Source organism: Corvus brachyrhynchos, unplaced genomic scaffold (genome assembly GCF_000691975.1).
Source record: "Corvus brachyrhynchos isolate BGI_N302 unplaced genomic scaffold, ASM69197v1 scaffold162, whole genome shotgun sequence".
In the NCBI taxonomy this organism is placed as follows: Eukaryota; Metazoa; Chordata; class Aves; order Passeriformes; family Corvidae; genus Corvus; species Corvus brachyrhynchos.
This window is the reverse complement of record NW_008236696.1, coordinates 6,539,230-6,548,161: the sequence shown is the minus strand read 5'-3', so window position 1 is coordinate 6,548,161 and position 8,932 is coordinate 6,539,230.

The following is an 8,932-nucleotide window of genomic DNA, read 5'->3' as shown; positions in this document are numbered from 1 at the left end:
GGGGGAGGGGAATTGAGCTGGGGGATTTCTCTTAAACTATATATTACAGGCGAAGAAATATCCATTTTCTGTCTAATCGCAAGAATTTTCTTGATGCAGACAAATATCACTTCCCAGAGGGCTGAATTGCTTCTGCTTCCAGTTGCTGAGAACTACACTTTGTTAGATGGGAGTTTGATGAAAACCTTATGTGGTGGCAAAAATGGAAATTTTTCAGAGATAGCTGCTGAAACCCTCTGAAAGGTCATGTTTTGCTGATGAAAAAGAGTTTAAAACGTTTCTCTGCACCAGATCTTTCAATAGGATGGCTTTGCAAGACAAGAAACGGGTTAGGAAAACAGGATGACGCCTCTTTTTTAGAGACAGACACAATGAGGAAAGATGGGGAAGGAATGAAGGTTGACCGGTGCTAGACATAGGCAGGAAGAGAGACCTGGGACTGGTGGCTAAGAGCATGGCTGGGGTTTTGCTTGGGGACTTTTAGTCTCCTAATTCTAGATTTAGTACCAGTAAGTTGCATTTTTCCCCCAAAAATATTGGTAAAGTAATTCAGAGTGCTACAAAGGTGCTATGCAAATTTCTGGTGGGAAATACAGCTGTCTCAAAACATTGATAGCCTGTGGTTTTATTTATGTGGTGGATGTTAATGTGTCTAATGATTCTGAGGAGAGATGTCTGAAAAACTGAATTTGGAGTTGTTTTCTTTCATGAGAAGCTCTGAAAAGCCAGGAAGGAGGGAATTAGTTCAGATTGCAACTAGGACTATTAATTTAAATTACAGAAAATGTGAAAGGTGAGGAGAAAATGCTGTGCTTTGATTTGGAGCTATTTACAAGTAAAATGGAGGGGAATTTCAAACTGAAATAAACATTGCAAATGTATTTTCTTGGAATTTTTTTTCTCAGGACAAACAATTTAGTTCAACCAGCACTAATGCTCAAAACTATTTGTCACCAAATTTGCATTTCTCACACAAGGGAAGTTTCAGGTGAAATAATTTCACCCATCCCCAGCTGTGAGACTGGGAATTGAGGATATCTCCCAGCCCTTTGCCACTGTGTGAGTTAACTCAACTGGACATTTGTAGCAAACCTCTCACTGCTGAGGATACATCTCCAGAGCGGGCTTTCCATGTTGTATTTGGGCAGCTCTGCCCTTTTAACATTTTGGCAAGGTTTCCTCCCAGTGTGGACTCACATACAGAGAGCTCAAGGCGCAGGTCCTCCAGCTCTTGGCTGAGTTCATGTGAGTCGCTCTCCTTCCCAAAATGACAGAAGGCACGACGCCAGTCCCTAGTGAAGGTCAGGGAACCCACCCCAAGTCATGATCACGCATTGAGACAACCTGTGCCAACCCCACAGCAACCAGCTCATGGGTCCAGGGACAAAAATGTCACTCCCAAACACTCAACATGAGGTGACCATCTCACGTGCATGGCTGCAGAAAACCAACTCTTCAGGCTTTGCTCCTTGGTGAAATTCCTTTTCCTCATAGGAGACACAGAGGCCACTTCCCTGCACCAGCCTCCAGGGCTGGAGGGGATGAGCACCCTCCCAGGGGATGAGGGCAGGTGGTCACACATCCCAGCCTGGTAGGACTTTGGCCAATCCTGTCTTTCTGAGGTCCCGGTGAAAATGGCAGTGGACAATAAAAGCAGGTAAGTTTCGGAGCAACATTTATCTAAGAAGTAAGTTAAATAAGAGTAAATGGTTTTTCATCTGAAATGACCTGAAAATCTGGTTTGTAGCCATGTACATTAACTCTTTAGTGACAGCGAGGTTTGGAGACACCTCTAATGATTTTCATGAACCTTTCAGAAGAGGATGGAACAAAGCAGCTTGGGAAATGGTTCCTATTTTCTAGAATGTCTCAAAAGCCACATTAGGGTACCCTGAATTTCCTATGTTCCAGAAACTAGGAAAAGGAACTTTAATAAACCAGACATGTTTAAATCCAGCCTCCCATTTTTTCCCATCACTTTAATCATTCCCTGTGACCTGCTACCCAAACAATGAAGCAGTGTTCTGGGACCTGAGAATCATTCATTAATGCTTACAAGACACTGAGATAACAGGGGGAGAGAGGCACAGAGATACCATGTATGAATAAATGATAGCAATAATATGTTCAGTCTCTGAGATTACTCAAGCTTTAAAATCTGGGCAGGTGCATAGGTTTTTAGAGATCTGGGCCTTGATTTTCTCCAAAAATACTTTCAGGTCAGGCTGTTAGCTCCATGAATGAAGCACTCCCTGGATACACTTGGCTGCTGTGGGCAGGAAGAGGGAAGCTGTCAGATATCAGGAATTTGGCACTGTCACCGTGCTACTTAAGTCATTCTAGTTAACTGGAGGAAGGTCATTCACCAAAACACTGTGTTGATAAATGCCACAGAAGTGTGGAGCTGGGGAGGTCCAGAGGAACAAACATTGTTTAGGTTTTACAGTGCAAATTGCTCTAGGAACAGAAAAATGTCTTCCCATTTTTCCTTATCCCAGACATTCCTAGGAGCATAGGCCATGGCCGCGTTATTTTTAAAATCAACAAGTTCTTCTGAAGAAAAAGCATTTCTTGATCTCGTGACTGCCACAGCAGAAAGCTCCATCCCCTCACAGTCAGGCAATGCGCTTCCTGCCAGCTGGACTCCCTCGCTGCCTAAACCCTGCCCCAGTGAGGCACAAGCTGCCTCTTATCTGCCAGCCTGGGCTGGAGCAGTAGGATTGAGACATTTCAAGATATCATCTGGGAAAGCAAGATAAATCCAGGTGAGCTGATTTGTCAATCTCTGCAGAGCACAAAGCCAGTGCACAGCCCCTGCAGCTCCATCTGTGCCGGGCCCACCCAACCCTGTGCAGCCCCTCCTGCCCTGCAAGGTCAGGGGGAGCCTGCAGCCTCATCGAGCTCTCATCCTGCACACAGACCATGCCCGGGAAGCACCAAGGTCACCCTTTCTAACATTGTCATCATTGCATCCTATAAGCAACCCCAAGGGTCTTGTACCAACTGGAGTAACCATATCAAAGCTGGATTGTGCAAGAAAAGCAACTTCTTTCCCCTCATCATGAAGTTGGTCACACTGGGAAGGAAACATTAGCACAACACATTTCACAAGAAAAAGTGTTTCACTCCAGAGAAATGCAAAACTGGTACTCCTTCCATTTTATGGCTGTGTTCTTGTTGTCCCTTATCTCCATAGTACATCATGGCATGCTGTGCCTGAAGGCTGCGCCCCATCCCCGGGCTGCACCACCACCTCATAGTTCCAACTTTCTCTGTGTTTTGAGTCTAGTTCTGTACTGGTTACTTTGTACCAGTTGAAACACCTTATCTCCTTTGCTGGATCAAGGTCTCCTCTGTGTGTGTTGCAGTTTAGCAGTCTGGCACGTAGAAATGGCAAGTTTCAGCTATCACCAGCTGTTCTGGGTCTGTGTCCAAAAGACACCATGCTTCCCTCCAACAAGATTTCTTTACAGACTGGCTTAAACTTCACATACCTGCAGCAGGATATAAACCCTTGTTTCCTACTAAGGATGTGTTCAAGCTGTTCAAGCCTGTGTCTTCCTGAATAAGCACCCAAGTGGGGAAATTCAGTCTGACACATGGGGCTGGCAGAAGTAATGCTCAGGAAGCCCAAGGAGGCAGGAATAGCCAGAAGAACCCCAAATAGGGGTTGTGTGTGAACATCTGCAAGGCTGGTGCTCTCACCTGAGGTCGTCATCTGGGCAGTCTGTAAAGGTACTTGCAGGGCACAACCAGCCTACCATGGACTGCTCCTTTAGTTGAAGGGCCTCTTTGGAGCATCTGTTTTTCTACAGCCATTACAAAAGCAGCAGAGTTATCCAGCCCCAGTGAAGATGCTCTCACTGGGGTACCTGCCCATGTTCACATTGCAGCCCAGTGGCAGGTCCAGAGGAGAAGCACCACACCACCCCCTTGCTCCCTTCTTTGCAGCCACTCATCCCCTCACCAGCTCTCAGACAGCAGAAGCTGTCCAAGTCTCCAGACTGAAATTCTCAGTATTATCATGACTGTCACAGCATCTAAAGAGGACCCAACCAAGACCAAAGGACTTGTTTTGCTGGATCCTACACATCCCATATGTGCTTGAAGGGAGTTTCTTTGCCTGTGAACACACTCACTGAGTTCCTTGCAAACTCTTACAGGCATTACCATAAAACCTCAGAGAAACTACACAGAAAAGAAAATGACCAGGCCCTGCAGAAACAGCCTGTTCCTGTCCCCAAGTTTAATTAATCTGTCCATGGGCTTAAGCTGTTCTGAAACACCTTGTGGAAGATGAAGGCAGGACAGGGACAGCTCAGGAGATGTTAATGACCCATGGAGAGCACTACTTAGCTGGCACAGGAGCTCTGCTTGTTGCAGTCCTGTGGAGCATATGCTGGAGTTACATGCTTTCCTCACATGTAACCTGTGTTTTCTGTGTATTTGATTGTTCTCAGTCAATGAACGAGTGGGAATGTCCCTGCTGAGTGACTCCCTATCAAGGCTGGAGTTTCCTTGTTTTGCATTTCTGCTCATTTCATAAACATATTTACTATTCTTGAGCATTGTTTTCCATGGAGGTCCATGCCGGCGTGCGACAGCTGCAGTGCTGACCCCTCCAAAGCCACATCTGCAGAGGGGCTTGGAGGTCTGTGCACTGCCTCCCTCAAAGGCAGCACTGGGCTCTGCAGTGACCAGCTGTGAGCCACCACGTCAGTGGTGCTGCGCCAGCACCTTCATGTTCTGAGCATTCTCCAGCCAGTTTAGTTCCCTCACTCTCAGAGCTAGACCTGATCTCTGTAACAGACCTGCTCCCTCCCGAGGGAAAGCTCTGCACTGTCTTTTTGCCTTACCCAGACAGACAGACCAATGAACCTTTGAGATATTGGGAATGCCGGCTACTAACAAGGTTGGCCAATGCCAGGGATGTCTGGGAGCTTCAGGCATCTTAGCTGAGCTCTTCCTGCTCCAGAGAAGGCTAATTAATCAGCTCTGCTATTCTGGCATCACCCAAAAGTGAAAATACTTTCTGGCAGGGCAGCAGGCACAAAATTAGCTGCTGCATTAAACTGCCAAATCTCCTTTGCTCCTTTATTAGTTGCATTTGGTGATGATGAGGAGTGAGGCATTAACCGGTCCCTGATGGATAAAGAAACTATTACTCTGCTTTCTCTTTGCAGCTGGGAAGAGGAAATAGGTTTTATTACTGAGATTTCCTTGAAGACATTCACTTGACTTTGTGGCATCAGAGACGGAAGAGAAATGAAGAACACAGGAATCTTGGCACAGCAGGAGAGATTGTGCACGGATAATAACAGAGAGAAGCACCAGGTCAATTGGGAGCTGAAATATACTTAGGTGATTGAATCCTTGTGTCGGGTTGAAGCTCTGACGATCTGCGGGGCTCAACTAATTTCAGCATTACAGCCAGGATCTCTGTGCTGGCACTGAGGGCCTAAACCAGGGAACTTGCTGGGAAGACACGTTCAGGGTGGATCAGAATGGAACAGAAGAGAATAAAATAGCATAGAAATGATAGATTATTAATTCTTTGTTGTTTGGTTTTGTTTGGTATTTTTACCCAAGATTAGATTTACAATTTACCCATCCTAGTTTTAGGCCTATATCCTGGCTAATATGACATGACCCTACTAAAGGAAGGTGCAGACTGGAAGAGCCCATGCGAATCACAGTCTCAGACGGTTCATTTTGGAATGAGATACTGAGTTTTCTAAGGGATAATCCCAAATTCTTGAGTTTGCTACCCATTTGTTAGCAAGACAAACACAGCCTGGACACAGACGTCCAAGAGATCTAGAGCAGACCAGAGCAAAAAGGCAGAGCTGGTACAGAGCTGACCTAAGCATGGTGGAGGACCAAGGGTCTGTGAACAAATACTGGGAGGAAACTGGAAGAAACACCCTAACCATGTGGGAAAAGAGGTCCTGTGACAGACAGGCAGAGGCAAAAAGCCAACCTGGCCAAAGAGGATGTGGTAGCCCAGGTCTGTGTGGACCAGGCTCCAAAGGCCAGCAGGTCCCTCCTGTTCTTGGTCACTGAGGCACCCTTCTCATCTCACGGGCATGTGGAGCCCAGTCAGGAGGAGGGTTGGGAAGGGGAACCACAAGAAACCATCTTGTCCTATCACTTCTGATAATGAGGGGAGATGACATGGGCAGCTGCCCAAGGGATATCCTCCTGGATAGGGTGTATTTGAACCTCCTAGGAGGGAAAGTTCAGGCTCCCAGCTCAGCAGCTGGCACAAATATCAGCACAGCATGGTGAGCTGAGCTTGTCTCTCAGGACAGATCAACCAAGAGGCCAGCAGAGGCCAGAGCTTTACTTCTGGTAGCTCTTGCTGGCTGCTGCTCAGGGCATCGCTCCCCAACTCTGCTGTACCTCCAATCCTCTTGCCTCCTTCCACCTCACTTTCCACATCTACAAAGTAGAGCTAAAGCTAATTACAGCCCCTAGAATGGAGCTACATCACTTGGTTTTACCAATGATTCAAAAGCACCCGGAGGTGAAAGGTGCTTGAGAGAGCAGAGTATTGTTATTACTAATAATTACAAAAATTAACCAAATATTTGTCTAGCAGCATCCATCCCTGCTGCTGCTCCTTACATAAAACACACACATGCTCTAACTGCCAAGCCAAAGCCCCAGAATCACTACATCAGCCCTACAGTATCGAGAAGGGGGGCAAAAAGTGCCTTGGGTCTAAAAAGGGTTGTCTGTTCCAGCAATTAATTTAATTGTCGTAAATATAACCCAGGTATACTGCAGATCCAAATTGCTGGCTGACAACAAACCCAAACAGGGCCCAGAGGCTGCAAGGCAGCAGGTTAAACGCTGCCTCTGAAGCTGCTGGGCTGATCCTGGCACACGAGAATATTTTCTCTTGGTATTCGCCGCCGCTTGCTGCTGTGGAGTTGAATTCTCGTAAAATGTTTATCAATGCCTGGGCATCTTCCAAACCAAGAAAGGGTGCGTGAGAAGCGTCCCTTTTGGGATATCATCACTTGTTTTAATTTCCTTCTCCATAATTTTATTGCTTCTTTTTTCTCCTGTTTTCTAATAAGCTCTTCTAACACCTAATGAAATCAGTTCTTTTTTCCTTCTACTTACCTCCCCCTGCTGCCATCGCGATTACCTAGACTAGAAAAATACAGAGCACAGGGTCCAGCAGGCTGAGGTTTTAGTGACTGATTTCAACTGACGTGAGCAGAATTGGCAATACACTTCAATGTCATGGTGTTTTGATTCTCTTCCATATTGCGTGAAATATCTGAAGGGGACAAATGCCAAGGAGTGAGAAGAATTCTTTTGGGTCGTATAACCAAAAATGAACTAAGAAAGGAGCCGTTTCCAGAGGGGGAGATGCAGTCAGCTGTGCAATCGTTATCTGTAATAGATGGCATCTCTCACTGACGTGATCTCTATTATCCTCCAATCTCAGACTCTCACAGGCTTTAATGGATTCTTCCCTCCAGCATCTTTTCAAGACTGTGCCATTGTCCTACACACATTTTACTAACTGGGACCAGAAGCACCAAGAGGCCAAGACCCAGCTTCCCTAACCTATGCTGGCACTCAAGTTCCCGTTGGTCACTGTCTAAAAACCCATCTGTAATCTGGGCACTACGTTATTTAACTGGAAATTTATTTGCGAAGGTAAATAAAGCACTCTGTGACCACAGAGAGGCAAACAAATCTCATAAAATCCAAGTTTGTTATTTCCTGCTCTGCTTTCAAAACAAAACACAATAATTTTAGCAGACAATTAAACTCTCTGATTTCCAAGGGAGGCAGGCATACAAATACTTTTGAGGATCTGAGCCCACATGATTATGTAAGGAATTAGTAGGAGGGAATTAACCCAGTCACTGGAGCATCGTTGTGGAGAGGATCTCATCCACACTTGGGGCTGCCATATGGGAACACGTCAGAGCAAAATGTAAAACTCAGAAATACTTAAAATTTAAATCAGGGAAGTGCCAAAAAATGTCATAGCATTGCTCCATGGCAAGGCAATATCTAGCCTGACCCCTTTCTACCTCCTGCCTCACCACCATGCTGCCTGTACTTCAAAAAGCCAGGGAAAAAAGCCCAACCTCGCACGTACTCCTTCCAAGCACATGGGACCTCTGTGCGGGACAGTTGCCCATGGACTGGTTGTCCATGCATTACCCTCTGTGCATAGACACAGCCTCTGTGTCAGGGCAAACAGTCCCTGGGCACCCATGAGACATTTGGCAGGAGGATTAGGGATGCCCCATGCCGAGCAGACGCGGCAATGTGGGGATGAGGCAGTACTGGGGCAGGATTTCTACCACCCGGCAAGGATCTCGCATTTCTCCCTCCACCCTGGGGCTGCTCATTAAATATACTGTGATATTAAAACAAAGCTACTTTAAAAACATAAAAATAAGCAGGAGCGAGCAGGATTTGGGGAAGTAATGGGGAAGGTTGTGGGCCTGATCCTGCTCTTTCTCAGGATGGGGTAATGAGGAGCATTGGGTGAAGGGTGTTTCAAGGCGGGCTCCTTGATTCCAGCCTGGATGGGACGTAAAGATCTGGCTTCTTTCCCACATTTTAATGCTTTCACAGTCGAATTTATCATGCTGAAACCAGTGGAGTTATTTGCAGGAATAAGGGCTGTGGGAGCAGCAGACCTGGGAATGCAGAATGCGGACAGTGGGAACCAAACCTCCCTGCCTGGGATGGACACAGCTCCCAGCACGGCTCTGACAATAAAAGCAAACCTCTCCGGGAAGGCAAAGGCTGCCTCGACTGTCACTTTAATTGAAACCTTCTGCAGTCGTATGCTTCACCTTATGTTTAATGATTCACCTCTTACGCAGCCCACTTGTACCTTTGTAATCTTTCTGAAGGTTAACTTGTTGATCCTCAAAACTTGTCCGGAGGG